Consider the following 26949-nt stretch of genomic DNA (forward strand, 5'->3'; position numbering starts at 1 on the left):
GAAGGGTCCCATCCTGCACCCAGCTTTGCCCCTCGCCTGGTTTGTCTCACCTGAGGCTGAGCTTTCTTCTTGCTCCGGGGCAGCTCCCCAGAGCCTCGCAGCCCCAGAAAAATCCCCGAGCTGCCCTGCCACGTTATTGCTAATAAACATCTCCTAGACTGTTTCTGCTATCTTTTACTCTAACAGCCCCGTTAATTCCTAATTAAGCAGCTACTTCATCGGGAGGGGGGCTGAAAATAAAAAGCAAAAGTGGGACAGGAGGGATTTGGGCCCAGTTTTGCTTTATGAGCGTAATTAGGAGACAAAATTGCTCATTCACCCAAGGAATTCATCACCAAACGGCTTCGGAGCTGCCTGACACGTGGGGTTTTCCCTGGGTACCCGGTGACTGGCGGCGCTTTTCCTCTCCCCATTGTTGTTCGTTCCCATTTGGAACCAGAGCCACAGCAGGCTCAAAATCTATCAAAACCCCAATATTTGTGCCAGCCGAGGAAGTGCTGCTCCTTCCTGGACACCCATGGGCAGGATGAGGCTGGTACCATGGTTAGGGACATGCCAAAGCCCCCCAGGAGCCTTGGGTGCTCCCGCTCCTTCCCTCTCCTTGCAGCACCCCGTGGTTAGGGCGACACAAATGCTACCCCTTGAGATCTTGGGGACACCCCGTCCCCTCCTTGAGGGATTTGGAGGTAGACAGCGAGATCCTCAGCTCCACCTCAAAATGAACATTTCCCCCCGCCCCCCCCCCCCCCAGTTCCGACCTCCTTCCATTCGTCACATCGAGGAGGAACCTCGTACTCGGTGTTTGCAGCACGGTAACACCTCCGGGACCTCAGTGGGACTGAGGAAAGTCCCTGCTGCTGGGAGTGACAAGGCGGTGGGTAGTGCTGAAAGGGAGGAGGGAGAAGTGACAGCGCCGGGGGGGCTGCTCGCGCCGCTGTCACCCGCAAGCTGTCGGTGCCGGAGCTGGGGAGGTGGAGGAGCCCCGGGCTCCCGAGTCCTACTTCGGTGCCTTCCCTCCAGAAATGGGAGAAACGGCCAGGATGGCACGGGGGGCATCAGGTGCTGTGCCCCGTGGTGCCTGGAGCAGGGCTCTGTCCCAGGGGGTCCCCCTGCCGCGGTGCCTTCGCGCCCTCTCGCAGCCCCCCCGTGATGCCGCAGGGCCAGGATCAGGAGCGAAGGCGCAGAAATGCATCTCCTCCTCTCTGCTTCACAGCACGAAACCGACTCCAACATGCAATTTGCAGAAATGCCAGGCCTCCCTAACCCGTGTTACCCCCGGGCAGTACAACCCGGAGGCATCCCTGGTATTTTGCTGGTGTCCCTGGTATTTTGCTGGTGTCGCTGCCTCCGGGCCAGAGGAAGATGCTGGTGGCCAGGAGGGCTGGAGCAGGGCAAAGCCAGGGCGAGCTCAGCCCCTGCGAAACCCCAGCGTGAGCAGAGAGAGGCGGCGAAGGCGGGCAGAAAACGTACGAGATGAAAAGGTGACCTCTCCCAGAAACAGGGGGAAGGAAACCATAAACACTGCCAGCCACGGCCGCGGGAAAACAACAAGCAGCGACTGTTTTATTTGAATAATAACCATCAATAATACATCGCTAAGAAGCTGCAGATGACTGCAATTAAAAGAAAAAAAAAAAAGCATTGCGTTCCCTGAGCAAAATCTAAATTATTCCTCACAGCTTGTCCGCTCGCTACGTTATATTAAAATGAAGCAGTTCCTGGTGCGGCGTGGCTCAGCGGAGCCCAGGAGCCCGGGTGGAAGGCATAAAAGAAAAAAGGCAAGGAGAAAGAAGAAGAGCCCTAATGTAGAAGGTTATAAATATTTTACAGCCGAGGAGGAGTGGGGAGCCACCGATATAGATGCGGTTGCGGGCGTCCATGGTGGGAGGGAGGAATTAATCACACAAACAGAGGAGAAAGTTTTCTCGAGGAGCCCATGCACACACCCACGGCCAGAGCAGCTTGGGTGGGGGGGCTCCTGGGTGCTGGGTGCTGGGGTCTCAGGGTGCTGGGCAGCTTGGGGGCTGCTCCAGAGGGTGCAAAGATGACTTGGTGCCGACGCCTGCCCCTGCCAGGCACCGCGGGCAGGGTGCTGGGGCCAGGATGGGCACCGCGCTACTTCTGCATTTCAATTCCTCTGCAAACACGGAGTGAAAATGTTCACCATAAAATAAAATAAAAACATGAAACCCTGCAGGTGGGGCTGGGAATGCACCCCAGGCATTGTGCACGACCCCATGCACGGGCTCTCTTTTACGGGTGCTGCTCTGGGGGCTCGGGGCACCGGCCGCTCGCGTGTGCCCGCGGGTGACAACCCCGCTATGTGCACCCTGCGGAGCCTCGGCGCTGAGCAAACAGCAGCCGGCCACCCCTCCTAGCGCTATCCAAACACCGGCTCTGCTATCCAAACACAGCTCCCAGAGCCAGGTGCCGGGCTCGTTGCACCGCTCTCCGTCCCTGTCTGTGCCACTCCCCGTCCCTGTCCCTGCTGGCGAAGGGAAGGGAGTGGAGCACCGAGCACCAGCCTGGTGCAAACACCACCAAACGTCGCCCTTGGTGCCGCTGTCTCCTGGCAGACACCAAACACTTCCCGGGGGAGGCTGGCTCTCAAAACCAGCCAGCCATGCAGCTGGAGCCATTCCCCACCCTCCACAAACGGCTCCTTTCCCCGGAGCCCTGCGATAGCAGCGTGGGACGCCGCTGCTTATCAGACACCGTGGTGTGCGGCAGGAGCAGGGGAGGCCTCCCAAGGCCAAGATGTTTTCTTTTTTTTTTCTTTTTTTTTTCTTTTTTTTCTTTTCTTTTTTTTTCCGTCTAGCTCTCAGCTAGGGCTTCCCAGCCACCCCAAGCACTTTGCAGCGCTGGGGACACCTCCATCCCCTCTGCCCACTCCCTGGGCAGAGGACATCCTGCAGGCAGTGTGGGATGCCCGTTCCCAGCTCCAAGCTTTGTTCCCATCTGCTCTTTCTGTCCCAGCTTGGTTCTGGGTGCAAGCAGAGCACTGCTCGTTTGCACGAGGTGGCCCCGGGCCCTGGGCCACCGGCCCCAGCCATTCTCCTCCCCTGTCCCCGGCAGCACTGATTGGAAAAGCTCAGTGGCACCTGCTGGGAGCCTCTGCAGGTATTAAAACCTCTGCGCCTAAAAGCGCCTCTTTAAAAATTAAAGCCTCAGTGAGAAAGAAATGAGTCGTGACGGGGAGAGATGAAGCTCGCGGTGTCTGCAGATCACTGAAGGAAGGAGCGCCGGTGCCAGTGCCGACTGGAGTCACCGTCCCTGATGCCCTGGCCAAAAGGAGGAAGATTAAGTGATTTTGAGCAGCCACTTCGTCCTGATGCTGAGCCCCATCCAAGCAGGACAGTCACAGCCCGGCCTTCTGCCATGGCCCCATGGGGACACCGAGGGCTTTGCTCCCCCAACAGACCCCACCTGGCCACCAACGCTTTCTGCAAAGCACACGACCCCATGGGCAGAGTGCATGGGGGTTACCCCAGATCCCAAAAGCTGACAACCCTGGTACTGCAATGCCTAATGCTAACGGGCTGCTGGAATAGCTTGTGCTGCAAATATGGCACAGACGGATCCCTTCTGCGAGACGTGCATGTGTCGCACATCGGCGGTGACGCCAGCAACTTATTTCCCCGCTGACTGCTGAGACGGCTGCTCAGCTCCCTCTCAGCTGTGACGTGGGAGCCTGCCCTTAATTTCCAGTGGCACCAATATGCTTGCTTCCTCCCCTCCCTGCCAGCCCCACTTTGCTCCGTGGGGGATGTGGCAGGCAGTGCTGCAGGTCCCTGAGGGGTGCTGGGGGGCACTGAGCCCAAAGCTGGCACACGCCAGCCTCCCGGAGAGCCAAACCCGGCAGCTGATGGTGAACCCAGGTCGTGTGTGACATGTCACATAAGTAAAGGACATGGATGTTTGCCTCGAGAGAGGAGCTTCCAGCAAGAAAAAAAGAGCATTGCTATTATTTTTTTTGCTATTGCAAAAAAAAATTGCTATTGCAAAAAAATATGCTTTGGGGAGAGAAGCATAGGCAGGAGGGTGAGCATGCGTTCGTCCCTAGCCCCGAGCATGTTCCTGCGCCGTGCCCAAGGGATGTTGCAGCAGGGAGGACAACTGCAGGCATCTCTCTCTTGCTGGTTAAGGGTGCACGCATCCAGGCTCGGCACGGGGGACGCGCAGCAGCAGAGGCAGCGCTCCGGTGCTCGGGGCAGGGACGGGTGCACGCTGGCCTGACTCAGTGCAGCAGCTGCCAGGGCTGTGTGCTCTGTGGTCTGGCAGCAGCGGGGCTTTGTGCACTTATTTGTAAATACATTAAGCCCTCGGTTTGCAGAGAAAGGCGAGAGCCAAGTGCCTGCAATTGCCTGCACGGGAGCGTAACCTTTGGGAGCGGACTTTTCTCTGCTCTTTACCAGCTCGGCAGAATTGTTCTGCTCTGTCGAGCTGGAAATTGGCTGCAGATATCATCACCCAGGCATCAGGTTTGAAGAATAGACTCTCCTTTCAGTCATTAGCTGTGGGCAACAATGCGAGCGGACGGGGAGGAGGTAAATGACTGGGACTGGCGTGGCTCAGTTCTCCTCCGTGCAATCCCAAACGAGGGACTGAAACGAGGCAGAGAGAGGTCTGCAGCGGGGCTGGAGGGACGACAACGATGCCTGCACAGTGCTGAGCAGCAGCTGGGAGAGCTTGAGCCCTCCAGCCACGCCAGGCTCCAGACCTATCTCTTATCCTTTGTCCTGCTCCCTCCCTGACTAATTTCCTTCCTTCCCTTCCCCTCCTTTGTGCTGCCCTCCTGTATCCCATCCCTCCCCCGTGGCCAGCCCCAGGGCGAGAGGAGCAGCCTTTTCCTCCCCTGGCCAACCAGAGCAGTGATGGGGAACGTGAAATCCTGGAACAAACCAAAAAGAGACAGGGCTGAGATTACTTCCCCTGGCAGCTGACGAGGTCACCGTCCACTTTTTGCAGAAGTCGGATGCTTTTGTCATTCCTTACAAGCAGCAGTGGGCGAGGGAGCCAGCTGCTAGTGGCGTAGCTCGGGCTCTGCCCCAAAGGGAAGCGGCTGCGCCGGGGCTGGAGCAGGGCATGGCACCGGCAGCGTGATCTGTCCCCGATGACTGACTCACTCCTAACACACCCTCTGCTTCGGAGGCCATGGCAGGAACCACTATCAGAAAGCAGAAGCTGGTTCCTTCCCTCTCGCTTCCCACTAAGATTTTCCAGTGACCCATCATTCTGCAGCGCTAACGGAAAGTTGCCCGGCCCCTGTCCTTTCCTTGCCTTGGGTGGTTGGTTGGGTTTTGTTTCAGCTGTGTCTCAGCATCGTCTGTCCCCAGCTGAACACCCCTGGAGGACAAGAACCACCTCTGGCATTGCTGTATTGCTTGAAACTCACTCGGTTTTGCTCTGAGCGTGCACCAGGGTGACCCGCAAGGACAAGCACTCGTTTATCACACCCGGCTTGGGCACGGGTCACCAGGGAACATACAGCTCCTGACGAAGTGGAGCTGCTGCTGCACGAAGTGTGATACCAGTCACAGCCTGCTGCCACGTGTGGGGCTGCTCCAGCATTTCTGGGCTCAGCTTTGCGGGGACAGGCCCCAGAGAGGCTGCAAAGAGCCGGCAGGGAGCAGGGGAAGGACCCAGCGAGCCCCAGCTCCCCTGGGATTTATTTGTGTAAGCCAGGAGTGGCGGCACAAGTAAAAGCTCTCACCCGAGGGGAAGGACAGACCGCAGCACCCATCTGAGAGCCAAAGCACCCAAACAGCTGCTGGGGGGACCAGTTACCCCCCAGTGCTCCCCCTCTCAGCTACACACACCTGTGAGCTAAACGCACCATCGAGGGCACGGTACCTTGGGCTGAGCCCGTGCCCAGGGGGCAGAAGGCACCGGTCCAATAACGGGTGGAAAATCCAGGTGCTCGAGCACATTTTGGGACTCCCAAAATGCTTCAGCTCCCCGGACATGCTGCATCCCCTTCTCCTTGCTCTCTGACAGCAAAATGACTCTGAGCCAGGCTGGGTCCAGGCACACTCCAACGCTGCTGTCATGAGCCACGGCAGCACCTGCAGCTCCTCCATGCACTACCTCAGCCTTAATCAACTCCTCAATTATCAATTTAAAAGCCCCACAGACTGTAATCCCCTGCATGTACTCAACTAGAGGCAGCCAACAGCCAAAGGGCTCTCCTAGTGCTCGTTGCCTAAATCTGCTCCTAATTAGGAGTGGACTTACCCCTGCGATTAATTGCTGGAGTGTGACATTAGTGACTGGATGTCGCAGATGATCTGCTTGGAACAGGAGGCAGCAGAGGGGCTCATCAACGCGTAATGAACGGGGCGAGTGTCAAAACAGCGGCTAAAGGCTCTGTACCTGGCTGGGGGACAGCAGAGGCTGGCGGTTTCCAGCAGAAAGCTCCTGGCTTTGGGACAAGTGGGGGGGGTTGGGTTTTTGCACGGAGCTGGAGATGCTGCAGAGGCGATGCTCACAGTGCTGCCAGCCCCGGGGCTGTCGCTGCAGACCAAGGAGCTCTGGAACCAGTCCCTTGCCCAGCCCAGGGCGAGCATCCCTTCTTACCCCCAGTACTGGGGTGCAGAAAACCCCCTTTATCCCAGGATTTCTGCCCAACACAGCGTTTTCCCCATGCCCTTGGCACACCGCAGACCTGCGAGGTCAGGCAGCTCAGCTTGTGTCCAGCATGGGACACCCCCGCCGTGCCTCATCGCGGGGGACAGCAGGGTGACAGAGGCACACGAGGAGGGCACAAGCCCCTTCCTAACCCACCCCAACCAGGTTATGCTCTCCCGTGCCTCAGTTTCCCCAGCTCCCCCCCAGCCACACCGCAGGGTGCGCATGGAGCCTGCTGCCCAGAGTCACTGCCGAGCGCGCCAGGCGCTATTCTTAGCTTTAAGGGAAGTGAAAGCATTTCTGTGCCTCGGCATTTCATTTTCCCTCCTAACACGAGCTTCATGGAAGCGAGTTAACCCCCCGGTGTAACGTCCCACCCGGGGAATCACCAGCCTGCAGGTGGAAAAGCCACAGGGCAACTCCCAGGGCCACAACACCCCCACTGTGCCCTCACCAGCCTTCCCCAAATATTGGTGGCCCCACTCACCCAGGGCTGGTGGCAGCCAGCTGCAGCAGCTCAGGGCAAGAACATGTTTAAAGCTTTATTTTTCCGAGCAGTTTTGTCTTTTTTTCCAGCAGTTTTACCATGCTGAGGGTGTTTTGGTGATGGGCGAGCTCTGCACTCCCTCCTGCTGCTGGAGGGGACGGAGCTCTCCCTGCCTTTGCTACCAGAGCAGCTCCACGGTTTCAGTCTGAGATGCTGGGGAAAAAAAAATGCATTTAGTGACAGAGGAGTTAAGCTGCATTCTGGGCTAATGGCTGGTGAAATTACATTAGAAAAAAAAAAATATGGAACAAAACAAACCCTTGAAGGTTGAAGACTGTAAACAGCAAGGGAAACTAGGACGCAAGGCTCGAGCGGGAGAAGCTGTTTGCTGCAGGTTGAGGGCGAGCCGCGGGTGACTCACGCAGGTGACGGCCGATTGCTCCCAGGGCTCCCGGGTCTGGTTTGGATCAAGGCTGAGCTGGGCTCTGGGACAAGGATGGGTGGCTCCTGGCCCTGCTCTTCGAAGGGACGGATTTCACATAAGGCAGCAGCTTCGAGCCTCATAAAGCCGCCTTTATCTCCCCCCCAGCAGCTCTCCGACATCCAAATGCTTCCTGGGCAGGAGGGGCTGAGCCGATGGCCTGGAGGCAAATGGGCTCCGTGGTCCTTTGCTGCATCCCTCGAGCTGTCCCTTGGCCCAGAGGAGGGCTGCTTTCTGCTTCTGCCTCACAGCTGGCGCGGCAGCAGGGCCTGAACACCCCTCCAGCCCCCAGCAGCACCCCCAGAGATGGGTAGCTGGAGGGAGGGAGGTGGGTCAGTAAACGCTGCGAGCAACGCAATGAATAATTCAGGCAGTTGGGCATCAGGCAGACAGACGTGGGCAGAGCGATGGGTGTGGAGGGACAGAGGCAAGCACACAGACAGACAGCGGCACGGCCAGAAGGGTGGCAGTGCAGGATCCGGCCCTCCGAGGTGCCCACACACAGGAGGCTGACGCAGATGGAGGGGAGGAGGATGGCAGCACAAAGGGGGCACGCGTACCTGTGCTGCCTCCAGAGGAGAAAGCCACCTGATGAATAACACTGAGGAATAATTACAACGAACAAACGCTCGTGCCAGGCTCCCTGCGGCTGGGGGAGCGCGGCCTGCTGCAGCCCTGCCTGCCCACCGGCCGCCCTGGCCTCGTGCCCCCGCCAGCCCCGAGGCCACGGTGACATTAACCCGCTTCTCCACCAGCGTCAGCCGGCCACGTCAGCCGCCTTCTAATCAGCCCCAGCACTTCCGAGCATCCCGGGGGCTGCCAGAGCAGATCCTTGCAGCTGGAGGCGAGCAGGAGCGCAGCCAGCGCCCGAACAAAGGCAGCACCCGGGGCTCGCGGCAGCTCGGTGTCTGGGTGCCCCCTGTGCACCCCCAAAATCTGCCCTGTCCCCCCCAGCCCAGTGCAGAGGATGGCTTCTAGCAACTGCTGCCTTCCCGGCACGTCCGAGTGCTGCTGCTCCCCCCGGGGAGCTGGGACGCTGCCACGAGCCGCGGCGGGCTGTCGGAGGAGCCAAGCTGGTGCACGGCCCAAAGCCTCTGCTCGCAGAGCCCTGGGATTAGGGGGATTTCTCTTTCTTTCTCCTCGCTTCCATTCACAGCCTGCATTTCCCAGGGGCAGCAAGTCCCCGGCTGGGGAAGGCACCTGCCCTGCCAGACCCCGATGGCAGCACCCCGTCCCTCGATGCCCGTGGCACAGCGGACACCCCCCAGCTTATTTTCGATGGCACGGGGCCGCACGGGGCCACCCCGGGCCAGCCCCGCGTGCCTCTCGGGGGAACTTGGCAGCAGGTGCCCGCTCCTCGCCGCCTAATCCCGCTCCCTGCCACCGGCCAAGGGCTGACGGGAATAAACACCCCCACCGCCCGCTCGCCACATGCCTTTCCATAAGGGGAGCGAACCTGCTGGCACCACGCGCTGCCGGCCGAGGTGTCGCTCGCTCCCGGCTCGCTTCCAGCCCGTGTTGCACCAGGGGCCAGGCAGGGGACGGACAGCGGAGGCTCCTGCTGGGCTTGAACCCCCAAATCCCCTGGGCACCCCCGGCAGGGTGCTGGTGACACAGCCCCGTACTCTCCGGCAGCGCAGCACCTGCGCTCTCCATCCCAAATTCATCGGCAGAGGCTGAGCTGTTGGTCACAGCACCATGCAAGCAAAAGTGCAGAGAGGCCATTAAATAAATTAGTTAATGAGAGTGTTAATTAGAGATGAGGAGGCTCTGGGAGAGCAGGCGGGAGGGAGAGAGGGGCTGGCTGACCTCCCGTGGGCCAACCTTGCTGCGGTGGGGACACGGTGGGGACACGGTGGGGACAACCCGGGGTGGCGGGTGAAGGGTCCCAGGTGCTGCTTCACCCGTCAGCAGGGCTGCCCCTGCGAAGACAGCGTTCAAAGCATCACTTCCAATACCCGTCTGTTTTCCCATCCTGCCATGGAGACAGCCTCCTTATATAAACCCTGTTAAGTAGGACGGCCTTTTATATCTCTTTCTCCCATCTCCGCCAGTGGCTGTGGAGGCTCCAGGCCTCCGAGCCATCCAGGCTGCTTGGCAGCAGAGGATAAAAGCCATCGGGGTGCGTGCAGCCCGGCTGCCCTCGTGCCCGGCCCCACAGCTCCTCGCCGTGGCCGTGCAGCGCTGGAGGGGACCGTGCCCAAGCCAGCCACCGGTCACCGACACTGCTTGGGTGCATCCAACCCCGTGCTGTGCTCCAGGGGTGGCTTGAAGCTGGGACCGAGGGATTTAGAATTAAGCGGCTGAGTTGATGTAATGCCCTCCCTGAGGCAGGAGCAGATGCAAACAGAAGGGGTGAAGGTGAGGCCGTGGCACTGAGATGCATCCGCGCAGAGGACCCCATCTCTTGCAGCCCCCTCCGCGCCCTGGCCAGCTGCCTGCAGCACCAGGGCATCCCCCAGTTCACCATCCCTTACGGCTGTCTCTGGCTGGAGCATCTCCTCCTCCCCGCTGCCTTTCCACCAGCCCTCTCAGCCATCTAAAATGATGGCTTTAACAAGGGTAAATTTTTGATGAACAAGCTATTAAATATTTGCGGCCGTTGCATGTGCTTTCAATTATTCAGTGCGAAAACGCAGGCGAGGTGTAGGCAGGGTCCGTGGCAGCGAAGGACATGGCAGCCCCGTGGGACCCTGCTGGGCTGGGCATGGCCAGGGAGCCTGGGCAGAGGCAGCTCCAAGCCTCCAGCAGGGAGAAACCTCTGGGGATAAAGCCCCTGTGCCAGCAAAATCATTTCACGGGGAGTATTTGTGCTATTTTGGGCTGTGCTCGGTGGTCAACTTGAGTGCAACTGGGAGGATGGTGGCTGGAGCAGCAGGTTGGGAAGGAGCGGGGATCCCAGGAGCAGCAGAGCACTGGATTTCCAGCTACGAGGTGTGCGAGTACAACGGGTGTCTGCCTGGAGGCAGCCTGCGACACCGCAGGGCTACCCAACGTGGCAGGCACATGGATACACGCTTGAAAACGGCAATGGGAAACGAAGAGATATTTTGCAGGAACCCCTCCCTCCTGCCAGCCCCAAATCCCTTCCTATGACAATTTTCATTCTGGAGTAACACCTGCAGGGCTGGGATGCCCATCCCTGGCTGCCGAGGGTGCACGATTCTTTGTGCCATTGCTCCCGCTGGGGGAGCACCGGGCAGGTCCGCCCCGAGGCACGGGTCGGACCAGCCTCAGGATGCCGGCAGCTCTGCTGGTTTCCCAGCTGACGATCAACCCCTCAGCATCATTTGAATCAAAATCCCATTTTTGAATGTCATCATTCTCCACAAAAGAGGGATGCGGAGCTCTGACCGGCTCAGGCCCAGGAACACCCCGGTGTCGCGTTGTGTGCAGAGGCAAGGGCATCCTCACCCTGAGTCCTGGGCCAGCTCCAGCTTGGGTGTTTCTTATTTCCTCCTGCCAAAGCTGCTGCTCGCGTTCCGTTCCCGTTGTGTGCAGTAATGCCACTGGAGGATATTTCACAGCTCCCGCATCTCACCCCTCCTCTGCCTGCTGGCAGTTTTGGCAGGAGGCTGCCAGCATCCATGGCGAGCATCCCTGATCCCCCCATCCCTTGTAGCCATCACTCCTGGCACTGATACTGCTGCAGATTTGTCCCCTTGTACTGTGGCTGCATCGTGTGCAGGGTCCTGAGCTCCAGCACCATCCGAACCCGCACCCCACGGAACCGGCACGCTCGCTTTCGCTGGGCTCCTGGCGCTCGCTGCTCTGCAATCACAGCCCTGGAACATACCTGGGGGAAGCAGCCAAGAGGCATAAAATCCCTGCTGAGCCTCTGCCAGCCAGAGGAGTGGCAATTAAAACAAAGTGATTAATCACAAACAGTGAGTGGCTATAAAACTTTCCAGTAATAGGAGCGAGGCTGGGACAAGCAGCTGGGGAGCTGAAGAAGCTCCGGTTGCAGCGGGACGGCGGCAGTGCGTGGACAGCAGGAGGGTGAATGTCAGGCCTGCCGAGGGGAGGGAAGGTCCCTGGTGGCTCACAAAGTGCTCGGATCCCTCCTGGCATCAGAGAGAGACACGATATTTGGCTGGAGCTGTCGTCTTGGCCAGCAGAATGAGATGCTTGCTGGGCCGGATGTTTTTTGCCACGGTGCCCACAACGGTGCCATCCGCTGGTGCCTGGGGTTGTGCGGGTTTGGCTGGGGCAAGGGGGAAAGGGTAAGGTCTGAGTTGCACCGGCAGCAGGTGGCAGGTGCTTGGGCAGGGCGTATTCAGGCTCTCCTTTCCCCGAGCATCACATTGGCCACATCCAACCCCAGCTGCATCCCTGCTCGTGGAGCTCAGAGCACCCAGATCAGCCCCGGTGCCGCACGGGGTCATCCCCACCCGCGATGGGGAAAAGCGGGGATAAACCCGTATATACGGCAGGGGGAGGTGGCAAACAAACAAGCAGCGATCACAAAGGGCTCGCCCACTGCCTGGTGGTGGCGATGGAGAAGAAGCGAGGAGCTCTCCCCCTCCTCCAGCAGGATTCGGCTCGCGTTGGGCGCGTGGGAGGACTGGCAGCGCGGAGATGAAAGCGCCCGCGGGGCTGCTCGCTCCCGCAGTCAGGTACCCACCCAACGGCGCTGCAAAACTTTCTTCCCTTTGAAGCAAGGAAACCCAAGGATTAGCCGGGCTCTTTCATTGCCATGACAACCCTAAAACATTTATCAGGCGTAATTGCCGAGTGGCCGGATCCTGGCTTACTCTGGGCACAACGCTGCAGCAGGTTGCCTTCTGCCCGGCTGCTCCCCTTGGTTTTTACACCTGCATCTTCCGAGCTCTGCCCTCCCGTGCAGCTTGGCTGGAAACTGGGGACACCGCCTGGACACTGTCCTACCCCCAGAGTGCCCAGGGGACCCAAGATTTGGCTGCTTTAATGCAAGGAGCATTTGCTCTCCCCCAGAGCTTACCCGCATTGATGGAGCTGCATCACCATGGTGGGAAGGAGAATCCATTTCCCACCCTCATCGCCTTACTGCTAATAATCTAAAATATTGCCTATCTAAATTAAGGGTGGTGCTGACCTTGGCACGGAGTTGTGTTCGCCCTCAGCACTGGTTGGGGTAAATGGGGTTTTTGGCTTCGTCTCAAGTCATTAACTCCTCCTAGGCAGTCATTAATCCCCAGGAAATGCCCTGTGACTTGGATCATTGCTGCTTAATTAATACAAGCTCCCGTCACTGAGCTGAGGGCCAAATCCTGAAGTCATTGTGTGCATTGCTTCCCCTTGGATCCGGGAGCTGCTCCTTGAGCCCGTGGTGGCCTCAGTGCCAGGGGGAGCTGAGCCAGCCCTGCAGGACACCGGTGCTGGGGATGTGGGTGCTCTGGGATATGGGTGCTGGGGACGTGGGTGCTGCAGGGCCGTCAGACTCATGCGCTGCAGCCAAGGCTGGTGTTTTGCCATGGGCTTGTGCAGTGCCGAGCACTGCGCCGTCCACACCCAAGACAACCTCTCTGAGGCTCAAGCACCATCCCAAGAAGTGCGATCTGTTGTCTTAATAATTCACAATTTATGGAAAGCCCAAGGCCGGGGCATGCAGGTGGGAGAGGTGCTGGAGGTCGAGCTTGGTAACTGAAGCCCTTAATCACACGCAGATCCTCGTGCTCCCTCCATCCCCGGCAAGAGACAAACAGCAAACACTGGTCTCAGAGACCTCTCATGCAATTAGCTTTATCCTTCTTAGCTTGTCAGAAATAGAAAATGCAGCACCTCCTCTTCCCCGGTCTCTCCCCTGCCCTGGTCTTCCATGATCTCTCTTAAAAGAGAAATAAAACCCCATTCATCACCATAATGATTTTTATTTCCAAGCATTGCTAGTGATTTATGGACCTGCTTCCCGAAGCCGCTCTCTCCATCAGCAGAAAGAGATGAATGTATTTGGGAGTGGGTTAGGGGTGCCAGGGGAGATTAGGGGACCAGGAAAACCGCGGGCAGCCACGTGTTGGCAAGTCTTACAATAAAATGGGTGCTCTGAGAAAGTGCCACCCATCCGAGGATCCCCTGGTGCTCTGCAGATGCGGGAGCTGGGGAGCATCGCCCGTCCCCACTGGCATTTGGGGCCATGGTGACAGATGAGCCTGTAAAAACCCGAGAGAAGCGAGGCCATAAATCCCCCGCACGAATCCGCCCAGAGCGCAGTGAGAAAGGTCACTGTGCCTGGCATTTCCCATCGAGGTAATTACGGGTGGGCAGAAGCAATGCGGGGCTGAAATATCAGCAGGATTTACATCGGGGGCAGCGCTGCTGCTGGTTGCTGGCTGCCCTGCTGCGGCCGGATCCTGTGCACCGCAGGGGAAGGTGGCCTCGGAGGGAGCTCCATGGGGAACTGAGCCACGAAAAAAATCTGGTCCTGTGGTCACTGGAAGGGAGCAACAGTGAGGGCTCAGCTCATGGTCGCATCCCCCAGCTCTGCTTTTGCTGATGGGAGATTCTGGGAGCCAGGCGTGCAATGCCTCAAAGGGGCTGGATGATGAGTGTGGTCTGCGCTCCTCCAAAACCTGGGCTGCGAATAATCCAGAGGATTCACCCTTTTGGGGAGCAGGCAGGAAGAAACCCATGCAGCCCCCCAGACCACTGGAAGCCATTTGCAAGCCCCCGTGTCAATGCCTCCAAACCCAAACCCTTCCCAGAACTACAGCTTGGTTTGCAAATTTAGGCTGCCCATATATTTATTTTTGCCCGTGTTTATTTGCCTGCATCTTTTTTTTTTTTTTTTTTCCTGTTTGTCTGAAGTTATGGCTCAATTTCAGAAGTTAAAGAAAACTCGGTTTATAAATAGTGTGCTCAAAGCACTGCTTTCCAGAAACGACAGCGAGTCGGCTCCCAGCAAGCGCCGCTGCCCCAGGGGAGGGTCACCGCGAGGGGAGGGGGGTTGCTTTTCCCACATCATCTCCTCAAACAGCTTCTACCCCTCCTGAGAAAGCTGGGGCGAGCATTTTGGGTGGCTTCTCCCCAGCGCTGGACGCACAGCCAGCAAAATTTGCTGCTCTGAGCGTAAAAGTGGGGCTGCAGAGGCTGGGGACAGCCCGACCCCAAGCAGCACCAACACCATCCCCAAGCAGCACCAGCCACATCTCCCCACTTTGAGCAGGGGACACATCCCTGAGCTTGCATGCGAGGCTGATGCTGGAAAAGAAGAGGCAAAAGGAAGAAATTCCTGGGGAATTGTCACCATTGGGTTGTTACCGCGGACAGGCTCACGCTGCTCCTGGCACCCATGGGGACAGTCCAGGAGAGGACCGGCTGCTCTTGCCCTGCTTTATTTTTCTTCCCATTCATGGGCCAAAAAGCAAAACCAGGTGCATCGTTTTTAAATGACCAGGGCGGGGAAGGGGACAAGTGTGGAAAAGTCACATCATTTGGATCGCTTTTTAAGGACACGAGTCATCGGGGCTGCGCGGAGCTGATGAGAACCACACAGCGTTTTGTCAAAGAGGAATTTCTGTCAGCGTGACTAATGGGAGCAATAACGAGAGTGTTTGGGATGAATCACTTAGCCAAAGCAGGACCAAGGGCATTGTCAATGGGAGGAACCTATAGCCGAGACTTTGGGGAAAACCGGTTGATTGGAAAAGCTGATGGACACCGCAGGAAGGTGGATGGGGACAGCCTGGTCCTGTGCCAGCCTCACCGCCCGTACCCGGTGCCGTCAGCAGGACATCAGCACCAAGCCACCGCTTGGAGGGGCCTGGAGCAAGAATTCCTGGAATCTAGGATCTGTCCTGAAAACCTGGGGGTCAGAAAGCCAAGGGCTATTTACAGCTGCCCTGGAGCAAGCCCTTCATTGCTTTGATGGGGCAAAGAATGGAAGCGTGGTGGGACAGGGGCTGTCGCTCCCGATGCGCATCCAGACCTCTCCAAAAATCCAGCCCTGAACATCCCTGCCTCCCTCTGCAAAGCATCCAACCCGAGCTCTATTTTTGGCTCTAGGCTGATTTCCTGGCGGCACAACCGGAGGGAAGCACCTGGTGCCCATCTCACTGCCAACATTTCACCAAAACCCCAGCTCCTGGCACCCTGCGGCTTCCCGGGGGCTGTCACCTCTCAGACCACATTTCTGGCTCTCTGACCCCAAAGCAACCAAGCCAGGGAAGTCTCACGCACCAGCCGAGCACTAAGAACCCCAAAAGACCCAAATTTCAAGGTGCTGAGCACCCAAGAGGTGGGCTGCTGGCCTTGCCCCTCGCACTGCCGCCCGGCACAATGACCGAGCACGGTGATATTTGCACAAAGCAGTTTTCTGTCCCGGCGTCCCTCCGGGGCCAGCAACGCCTGCATCTGCTCCTGCTTAAAACGCGCTTTGCAAGCTCGCTGCCTTGTTCCAAAAAAGAGGGAGATGGGGGAAAGGAAGCGCCCAGCTTTGCTGGCTTTTGTTGCTTTTTTTTTTTTTTTCTTTTAAAGGAGGGTTCATTACTTCTCCCTCTCTCTTTCTGTTCCTGCTCAGCATGGAAAGTTTTGCTTCAGCTCGCCCTTGTGACTGGAAAAAGAGCCAGTTCATCGCAGCAGAACAAGGGGGCTGTTTCTTCTTTTTTTTTTTTTTTTTTTTATTCCAGAGCTCTGAGGGAAGCGTTTTCGCAGGGAGACTGCGGGGGAAAGGCAGGAGTGAGGGCTCCAGAGAAGCCCTGGGCACCAGACAGGCAGAGGACAGAGAATTGGTGGGGTTTCAGCTCAGCGGGCTCAGGGAGGGCTACAAAAGACAGAAGAAGCTTGCTGAGGCACAAACCCTGCTGGGAGCAGATGCTCCATCCCTTGATCCCCGCTCTGGGGTCTTAACCCCAGCCCCTTGTTTCTTCCCACAGATTTCTCAGCTCTTTCTGCCCCACCAGGTCCTCCCTTGGTGCCTATCCTGGGGCTGCAGCAGCCCGAGCAAAACCCAGGGCGAGGCAGGATCTGCATCAGGACCGAATTATGGGGCTTTTGGTGTTGAACTCTGTGCTGACAGAGGGGTATGGAAGGGGGAGGCAGAGCCAGTGTGGCCACCCCCACCTCCCCTAAACCCAAGGGTCCCCCGTGGGCCCTTTCCAGGCCAGGCAGGGATTTCTGTCCCCAGTCCGTGCCCGCAGCACTTCTCAGGACATCCGTGGCGGGGTCTGCGGCCAGCTCCCCGCTGCAGGCGCAGATGCTCCGGCCCCAGGTTCCTGTGTTTGTGGAGTCGGAGACGGCCACGCCGGCAGGAGCTGGCACCGGCTGCTGCCGCACGGGGACCCCAGGGGACGGTGACACATCTGCGTCACAGATGACAACACGGAGCGGCCTCAGCATCACTGCTCGGAGCCTCCCTGCCGCCGGAAAATACCCCGGTGGCTACCAGAGGCTGCTCTCCCCGTGTCAGGCTGCCAGCCCTGCCTCTTGCTTTGTGCCAGCAGGAGGAAAGGGGACAAGGGGAGCACGACAGGACGCTCGTCAAACCCTATTCTTTGTCCTTTATACACCCTGCTCCTTCTTCCAGCTGCATCCCGAGGGCTAAGCATCTTTGCCCAACTCCAGTGAGATTTATCCTCCTCTTCCAGCTTCTCCTTAACCAACCATCCACCAATCTTCCCGACCAGCACCAGCCCTACAAGAACCAGCCTTGCTCCAGGTGCACGGAGGCACAGAGCACGGCAGCCCTTTTCCAGCAGGGAGGAAGCAAGCCAGACTGCTGCAATTATCAAATCCGACAGCAACCAGCGAAAAGCACCAGAAGGACGTGGCGCAGCCTGCCAGGGCTCAGCGAAGCGGCTCATCGCTCCTAGCAGGATGCGCTCATGCCCACCCCTCTTCCTTCCCCCTCCAGCCCCGTTAGCATTGAAGGGATTTCATCGAAGGGATTTCCCTGCGCAGGACAGGGTGAGGAGCTGCTCCTGTGCTGCGTGCGCTGAGCATCGCTGGTACCGCTCCCTGTGAAGCATTCGTTAGCACTCAAGCTGGAGCGGCGCAAGGAAGGGGGTGGCATGGGGAGCTGAAATAGCTCCTGGCTCTTCCTCGCATCCCTTCCCTAGCTGGGAGCTGGATATCCCGCTGCCAGCCCGCCCTGTACTCCCTAGCAGATGCGTTTGTGGCCTTGCTGTAATTTCAGGTTGCTGTTTCCAAGGGAGGCATCACCCTCGAAGCCGCTGAAGTTCTTTCGGACGCTGAAACACCACCCGAGGTCAGCTACAGAGGGCCCAGCCCTAACCACGGGCTGCTGCATCCCACAGAGCTCAGCAGGGAGGCGGCTCCCACTTCCACGTGCCCTGGGCTTTGCTGCAGATCCTTGCTCCAGCCAGGACCCAGCCTAAATATCCTGAATGTGGCCACTGGCTCTGGCTCGTGTGCCTGGTCCCAGCCCTGTATTGGGGTGAAGCTCACATCTGCAGGGCTCCCGGCTCGGGTTCCCTTTGGTCTTGGAGAAAGGAGAGCTGGGAGCACGCCTGGAGCCCGGAGAAGTTTGCAAACAACCCAGCCGCATTCCCCAAATCCTTTCCAGCTCTTGAGGCACTGAAACGTTTGATTAAAGAGCTGCACGAGATCTGCAAGGAGATAAAGGCAAGTCAGATTTTGGCCGCTCACCAGCGCAGCCACCACTTCACTGAGTGGAGCTGAGCCGTCGGAGCTGAGCCGTGCTGGAGGGGGGTGCCCCATCCCAGGGGGCCCCAAAACACAGTCCCCTTTTGTGCCTGGAAAGCCTTGGGTGAGAAGAGGGGCTGCTGTGGGCAAGGGATGTGCTCTGGGGCAGCGCGAGGAGCTCAGCAAGAGGTGCCAGGAGGTCCCTGCAGCCCAGCTCTCTGCAATAGCCCTGCCAGCCCTGCGAGGGAATGAGACGCAAAACCCGCAGGTATCAGCCCCGAGCTGTGGCCCCCAGTGACTTCCAGGAAAAAATCAGCTGCTCTGTCACTTTGTCACTGCCTGCCCTGCGGAGCAACCCTGGATCTCTCTCCTCCTGCGCTCAGGCTGCCCCGGGGCAATGCTACTCACAGAGCCTGCTTCGTAACCAAGAGGAGAAAAATCACATTTCAGCTCACCCCGCCCAGGGGAAGAAACCAGGCTGGGAAACTCCAGCGTGCCCGTGACTCACTCGCTTTTACCTGCGGCTGTTCCAGAAGCAAGCCTGGCAGGGAGCTGCCGTGCTGGGGGAACCGTGCTGGTCCTCGCCAGGAGGGTGCTGCAGACAGGAGGGGTCTGTGCTTGGCACCAACACTGGGATAAAAATAATAAAAATCCTTGGATGCCACCACCGAGCTCCCCACGCCTGGAAGCAGACCCTACCTTGCCCAGAGTTTAAACACCCTGAAGGACATTTATTTATCAGATGTTTCTGAAGTGACAAGTTCCTATAATAGCCACTAGCGGTCTGAGTTAGAGTTTATGGCTTATGAATACGACAAAACCTCTCCCTGTGCCTCACTTCCAGAACCAAATCGGATTTCTCTGGGTGCTTCTGTGCCTCTGTGGAGCACCTGCACGCTCTCGTTCAGGTGCAGCGCTGGGGCCAAGCACCTTTGCTTGGGAAAACCAACATCTGAAATGAAGCTATTAGCTTGATTAATAATTCAGGGGTGGAGCAGAGTGCCTCATCTACGGAGATGCCAGTTTTATAAACAGAAAACATCTTGTTTGCATATTTTATTCTATTGCGCATACTGATGAGGCCTCCCGACTTCCCCAGCAAGCAGAGAGCATTGCTTTGGGCTCCAGCAAGGCTCCCAGGCAGGATCCTCACTGTCTTCTGTGCTCCCCGCCTGCCCCGTGCCCTGCACCATCACTTCCAACCCACAGCTTGCTGGGGAACTGCAGTGGCTCAAATAAGGTGCAGGATTGCGCCGTGGAGGTGGCCCCAGGCTCAGAGGTCACCCATGCCTTGCTGAAGGGAATTATTGCTGGATCGGTGCGATCCCAAAGCCTTCCAGTGGTCTGGTTGCAGAACATCTGTGCCCGCAGCAGGGAAGTGCCATCAGCTGGCCAGAGCGTCCGCAACCACCCTCTCCCTGACCAAGGTCAGAAAAATGCTGCGAAGTAGGGCAAATGGCAGGAAAAACAGCACGAAAATGAGCAATTCTGCCCCACATTGGGTCCCCTGCCAGCCCTTAGTATTTGGTGCCTGGAGATGAGGCAATTTCATACCAGGGAAGGAACCGCTGGCATTAACCATCCGGCAGCAGAACGAAAAGCATCATCACGAGGAGGGGAGAGAGAGCGGGGTCTGAACACCCAGAGCCCAGCCTGGAAGGAGTTAACCACAGCCTGCCACCCAAATCCTCCCTGACCCCTTCAGTGGGATTTCAGCCCCCTTACAAAAGGGGATTTTGCAACACGTTTACTTACATTTCCAAATGAAAAGCAATTCGGAGCTGAGAAATGGATTATGCTTTGCTGAGAAAGTGGTCAAACGCAGCCTTTTGAGGAGTTGGAAAGCCTTCCTCCCCCCCCCCAAAACCATGTTGAAATAGAAATCTGTCGAAACTGATGTTTTCCTATAAACACACCGTATTTCAACAAACCCCACGTTTTTCAAGCAAAAATAATTTGTCTAAAAATTACCAGCTGGTTCTGCCCGAGGCTGGTCTCATTCCCACGGCACGTGGGTACCGGCCCCGGAGCACGAATGCCCCCTGCACAGCACCACTTCCCAAACCCCCCGCACCCAGTGCAATGCTGAGTGCATCCCCACAGCCATGAAGATGTCACAGCAGGGCTCGGCCAGCAGCTTTTTGGGTGTCAAAAGGGCTTTTGGATGGCCAGGTGATGTTTGCAGCTGGAGGGGACAAAGCAGTGGCTGTGGGCAGAGAGCATCGCTCTGCTTCGCAGCCAGGCGAGAACATCAACAGCACGCCCAGCCCCGTGGTGACTGTAGTCCTCCTCGCCGCTGCTGCTCTACTTTGGGTTTATCTAAGGAAAAAGTTGTATAGTTTTCACTTGAAAAGCATTTAGCTTCATTTAATGCCCCCACTGCGTAGGGCTCACGCTGCTGGCGCTCTCTCATCTGCGACCGTGAAACCTGATCAAAACGCAGCGGAGAGCCGCAGCGTCTGAGCCGCAGATCAATGGGGCCAGAATTACATATTGATTTTTTTCTTCCTCTGGGCAGCTACTGTAATGCAATTGGCATTCCCCTCCTTCCCAGCCCTCAAAACCCTTGCTCTCCATAAGATAAATTGGCAGGATGGGTTGGAGCAGGAATTCCCCCCGCTCGATAATCTCTATCTTTGCATTTCCTTTGAGCTTTCAGGATGGGATAAGCCGTTCCCCTGGCTGCACCAAGCCCTGTCCTCTCTGCCATGCTGGGACCCCACTAATACACATCTCAAAATACCAATAATTCAGGTTGCAAAGCCAAATTTCCCAGCTGAGGCGTGACGGCAGCAGGAGCAGGGGCTCTGCAGAGCCCCAGTACAGCTCACAGCGAGAAAGCCACGGCCCCGCGCCTGCTGCTCGCGGGGAGGATGCTACAGCTCCAGCTGATCGAAGCAGATTCATGTCATTACCGTATTAGCAGCCCTGCACTCTCTCCCCCATTTGTTACCCTAATGGGGATTATTATACTTATTACAGTCTCGGCCATCAATGCTTATTGATTCTGACACCACAGCAGTTTTAATCAGGGACCTAAAACATGCTATTATCGGTGCCGAAGGGTCACCAGCGTGCAGAGAAAGCTGCAACGACAAGGACAAAAATAAACGCCCGGCAGAAGGCGATGCTGGGCGGACGAGAAGCTCGCTGGCTGGCAGGAGGCCGGAGCAGGGCTGGCCGGGGAGCAAGCAGCGAGCTCGGAGCACCTGAGCACGGTGCTGGCACGGCGCGCGCACGCGCACACCTCCGCCCCCGCGTCCCTCTCTCCCCCCAAACCCGGTGAGTCACCGCGAGGTTCTTATGCAATTGTGGGGAAAGGCTCTAATTACAGCGGTAATGCCACGGGAGCGACACATGCCAGCACCAGGAGCTGCGGCATTCGATCAGAAATTACCCACGTGCGTATTTCTAGAGTGTGCCTCCGATTCCGGCACTGGCCCTTCGCAGCGTCCCCCCCACCTCGAAGAGCTGCAGCCCCCTCCCCGCATCACACGTGCACCAGGTCCCCTTCGTGGCCATCCCCTGATCTCTGTTTCAAGTGGCTCTGTGAGCAAATGCAAAATAAATACACGGGGAACACGAACAGCTAGAGATGGAGAAGGGCTGCAGCAGGATGTCTCCGGCCCTTCCCGCGCTCCCACTGCTGGTGCTCGTTAGCAGTACAGCACGCGCGGGGCAGGCTGCTTCGATCCGCCGGGCGATCATTAATTCATGAGCACGCGCATTGATTTTTGCGCATGTCCTCATGCGAGCTTTAGCAGCCGGGCCATGTGAGCGCCCGCCCGGGCTCGGCCTCGCCGCGCTCGGGGAAGGACAGACCCGGCCCCGTAGGGTTCCACTGCTCAGGGGTGCTCCCAGCATAATTAGCCTCTCTGCAAAGCCACCTAATGAGTTTTTGGAGAGCAGCAGGTGCCTCTGCTTCTCCTTCTCCGTTCACTTACCCAGGAGATGCCCCGCTGCAGCCCTGTCTGTCCATCCAAGGTGTCCCACTGTCCCCAGCCACCAGCGCAGAGGACACGCGTGTCTCTCCAGCGGACACAGGGCAGCCAGAGGAGAGCTTTGCAAAGACACAGAAAAGTTTGTTTGAGCAGCCAAAAGAGCTTTTAAGATGCCAAGAGGGGCCCCAAACCAAGTCCCCCCCATCTCTGCCCCACGAGCACCCACTGCTGCTCTCCAGCCCTCCCACAGGGCTCTCCATCCCCATGCTCAGATGAGATTCAGAGTGGAAGTGATTTCCCAGATCAAGGGAAAATGGGACCAAAAAGGTGTGCAAGGCACTGGGGCTCCCCCCAACAGCTCACCGAGCCCCTTCTCTCCATGCCTCAGTTTCCCTCACCTACAGAGGGCTCATCCTCTCTTTGCCACAAGCACCAACAGCTGGCAGTGAGATCCAGACCAGATCCATCACCTGCAGGTTTGGGTGTACGACCAGCACCTCTCAGAGCCCTTTTGGGGTCTGATTCTCCTTTCACTAACGAGGGGAAATCAGAACGACCTGTTGGTGGAGTTGGAGGAAACTCCCACAAGAGAAAAATCCCTGCCCTGCCTGCTCCATCCCAGCACCAGCTGCAGGCAAAGCAGTGCCTTTACCACTGCCCTCCGCCTCCTGCCGCCGAGCTCCTGGCGGAGGGCACCGTCTGGCCTCTCCCGGGGAGCCACTTGAGATGCGGAGCCCATCCCGGCTCTCGTCGGGGTCATTTTTCTCTCCGCTTGGCTGCCCCAAGCAGACGCTTGTCACCGCTCTGCCCGCAGCCTGTCTGCGGCCAGCCCCGGGGAGGGGGCGCGGGGGCAGCCCCGAGCCGGCGGCCCACCCTGGTGGGACCGGGACAGAGCTGCCCCTTGTGCCTGTAACGGGGGGGACGGCACCTTGGCACCCCCTCAGGGACACCTGGGTGACACGGGCAGAGCCGCACACGGGGCACATGGGGAGGACAGGGAGGGGGCAGGCGTGGAGGCAGCCGGCGAGGATGGAGAGGTGGAGGAGAGAGGGAAAGCAATCCATCTGCGATGTGCGTCGCTTCCTAATGCACCCGGTAGCCTGCCTGCCTCTTCGGGGAAGCATTAGGAGACAATGCTTACAAAAGCTATCCACGGCCCACTGCAGTAAAACCCTCGACTGCCTCACTGCACGGCGCGGAGGTGCAGCGATGCTGCCACGCACGCAGAGCCCAGGGAGAGGGGCACGAGGCCGGGCAGCCCCATACGGAGCCCCAAATCGCGGCCGGAGCAGCCGGCATCCCTGCAAACCCTGGCCACCTCTGCCATGTGCCACCCATCCTGGGGACACGCACGGGGGGATAACAATAGGTGTCCTGGCTCCTTGCTGGGGCTCTCCCCATGGGTCCTTGCTCCCCGGGAGGGGGCTGCCCTCTCTGTAAGGACAAGGATGTCCCTGGAGGCAGACACCCAAATCTCCCCACCCTGCTTGGGTGCAACGCATGGCATGAAGTGAAGCCTGGTGGCCCTTACCCAGGTTATGTGGGGAAAAGGCAGCACGGGGGATGCTCTGGGCTGGGCTGGGGCAGCAGCCGGCCCCAAAACCTTTCAGGCGAGAGCCTCCAGCCCCTGCCTCCTCGTGGGGCTGGCCCCGCTGTTCAGAGAGAGCCCAGCAGCGCTGCACAAAGGCTTTTACTCTTAAGCAGAGAGGCGAGGGAAAGCAAAACCTCTCCATCCAGCTGAAAGCACCAGGGGAGTGACAGGTAGGTAGAAGTAATTACTCAAATTGGAATTTGGGGTAATTATGTTCTGCCTTCCTGCAATTTGCCCGGTGGGGAAGCCTTTTCACAACCCCCCGATAAAACAGATTTATCATCGGCTGAACACCAGGCCCTTCCCTGTAATCTCCAAACTCAAACACACATTTCTCTGATCATAAATTAGCGATACGTGCACTCGCTCGCTCAAAGCTTTTTCTCTCTTCCCCCTCTCCAGGTTTTCCACATCCTACAGAAACGGAAGAGCCGGGCTCCGGCTGCTTATTTTAAAAGACGGCACTCGATTGGGCGTGCCAGGCGGGGAGCGGGGGCTCTCCTCCTCCGTTTGGGGTCCGTGGGCTCCAGCACACCAGTGCTGCCTTACCCAGCTCTGCCCAGGGGTGCTTGGCCCCAAAGCCAATGCCTGGCCACTTCTTTTCTGGTGCGGTTTGTGCTTGAAAGAGTTTGGGTCAGAAAAATCTCAAGGCAGGAGCGGGGAAGCCCTGAGATGGGGAGTGAATGCTCGGTGGGGAGACCCCCGTGTTTGTCCCAGCAGCTGTGGCAAAGCCTGGCTCGTGCTGATGGAAAAGTCACATTTATTGCATTTATGGGTGCTTTCATCCGTCCCATCATTTCTCCCCGGTCAGAGGGTTTGGTGCGCTCGGCCGGCGGATGGGGAACGGTGCAGGAACAAAGAGACCCTGGAAGTGGTGCTGGGGAAACCTTCCCCCTTCTGGCCGCGGGCATGGGACCCTGCTCCTCGGCTGGGATCAGCCACAACGAGGGGATGCCCCAATTTTGGGGACACACCAAGCATCTTCCCCCCCCCCAGCAAGGAGGAGCGAGGTCACCGTCACTCCTGGCTGCAATGGGGACACCGGCTCACGCGCTCGAGCATCCTCAAGAGCTGCTGCACTACAGGGACCCCCCCCACCCCCCTTCAGCTCCATCCCCCTGAGCTCCCCGCAGCCCCCACCCCAGGGCTCTCCGAGCGCTTTGCTCTGCAGGAATTGGGTTAACCCCCGCGGCCCCCCCCGGGGACACGTGCCTCCCTGAGGTGTCAGGGCTCCTGCTGACGAGACCTAACACAACGGCGCTAATAATAGCTGCAGCTTGGTCGCATCTCCCATCCCCGAGCTCGTTGTGATCAGCCCTTGAGCTGGGAGGAAGAAGAGGAGGAGGAGGCTGGGAAAGTCCCAGGGCACTCAGGCACCTCCTGGTTTGCTGCAGGTTAATTTTATGTTAAACTTTCAGGATTTGGAGTGAAGGATGCAAAGAAAAAATGTTCTCTTCTTTCTCTTCCTTTTGGCGTGTTTTTCCTCCTCCTTTTTCCAGTGGCGAAGTGGAAAATGTGGAGAGGAAAAGCCCAAACAGTTTTTTTGTGTCTCCATTTCCATTGTTGAGTTTCCCCGCGGAGGCCTGGGCAGCTGTCTGCACCCCAGTGATAATTCATGATCTGGGCTTTCATCTCCAGGGCCATTGCAGCCCCCATCTAATGAATCCCAGTACTGGCATCCTTCAAAAAACACAAAAAAACAAACAAAACAACATCCTACAGATCTGAAAACGGAGGTGCTGAGAAGCAACACAGCTGCGACCACGTGGCCATTACTGCTTGCTCCATCAGTTTTGGGGATGCACAACCTCTGTGACCCTAAGGCACCGAGTGGGATCTCTCCATATGGGATTTCTGTACAAATACACGCAGGAAACGAGGCTCTGGCCAGTCCAGGGGAGCTGGGGACAGGGAATGGAGCACGTTAGGATCCTGAGCCAATGCAGGGTGATGGAAGCACGTCAATGGCTTCGGCGGGGCTACGTGAGCGCTGCAGCCATCAGCTGCACAAGCAGCCACCCTAAACAATCGCACACGCTCAGCGCAAATCGGTGCCTTGAGCCAGCCGCCAGTTAAGTGCTATAAATAAAGCTGTTATCAGCTGTGCCTCGCTCGCTGAGCTAGCCGGGCCACAGCGCTGCCTCCCCAGCAGCATTTACGGGTGATTTCTAGCCCGGGGGAGGCCAGGAGCTCGTCAGCATCCCCAGTCTGGTGGCCTTTTTCCATCCTGCCATTGACCGTGCATTTGGCCAATAAATCCCCCGGGTGCCTGCCCTGATTGCAGGCTGGGGACAGGGCCGTGGCAGTGGGGACAGCAGGGCTGGCTGACAGGGACATAGCCACTGTCCTGGGCAGGGGACTGCGTTATCTCTGTGACCTCTTCCCTGCTTGCCTGGGTGCCAGGAGGGCTAAAAGATGGCTCCTGCTCCTCCTCCTCCTCCGATTCCTGTCTCAGGTCTCTGACCCCAGACACCCTCGCTCTGCTCCCCTTAACCCCACAATAAGCTGCCTGCACCGCCCTAGCAGAGGAGATGCAGAAGGTGGCTCTGTCCCCAGGTGGTGGCCAAGGGACGTGTCCCAGGACAGCACGGGGAGCTCCTGGTCACACTGCTGGGGGGAGAGCAGGGAAGAAATCTGGATGAGGAGGGTGGGAAAGGGCAGGCAGGGCAGGGGGAGAGGAGCTCACTGCCCCCTGGGGGAGGAAGCCCAAGCAGAGAGGATGGGGCAGCTCCCAGGCAGGTGCAGCAGCATCCCTGGGGGCCACACGCTGTCCCATCTCCCCCCAAATAACCCAAGGGAAGGAGCAAACTCATGTCCTGCCCCACAGGAGACACAGAGGGGCAGAAGAGGAGGAGGAGGAGGAAGGCTGCTGTTCTCCGTGGCTCGGCGACTTTCCCCTTTTGGTGCCCTATAATGACGGATGGGGCAGGGGCTGGGAGGGGAAGGCAGGCTGGAGGAGGAGGGGGGCCCATATGGAGACATCCCAGAGAGTGGCAGGATGCTGAGCTGGTGTGAGGTGGGGAGCTCACGGAGCCGTCGGCTGCTGGAGCCAAGCAATCAATATGTGAGAATCCAGCCCAGCGAGGAAGGTGACCTTGAGCGGCTGAGAGGGGCGGCGAGAGGCGAGCTGCAGGAATTACACACGGCGGAGGGATGAGGCGAGGGAGGAGGGATGGAAGGGAGAAGGGGGACAGGCAAGACACAAACCCTGCCCGGCCTCTGCTGATCCTGCTGTGAGCTGGGC

At 58.2% G+C, this 26949-nt stretch overlaps 1 long non-coding RNA gene across 1 annotated transcript; it reads right to left on the minus strand.

Annotated features, from left to right (window-relative positions):
* Nucleotides 1–15376: 15376 nt before the first annotated feature.
* Nucleotides 15377–22583, minus strand: LOC121059344. Its single transcript, XR_005814498.1, has 4 exons — nucleotides 22478–22583; nucleotides 22118–22233; nucleotides 18692–18803; nucleotides 15377–18136 (listed from the first exon to the last, which is right to left on the minus strand). It is a non-coding gene; the product is annotated as an uncharacterized LOC121059344 (long non-coding RNA).
* Nucleotides 22584–26949: the final 4366 nt, after the last annotated feature.

The sequence above is a fragment of the Cygnus olor genome, chromosome 24, assembly GCF_009769625.2.
Source record: "Cygnus olor isolate bCygOlo1 chromosome 24, bCygOlo1.pri.v2, whole genome shotgun sequence".
Lineage (NCBI taxonomy): Eukaryota > Metazoa > Chordata > Aves > Anseriformes > Anatidae > Cygnus > Cygnus olor.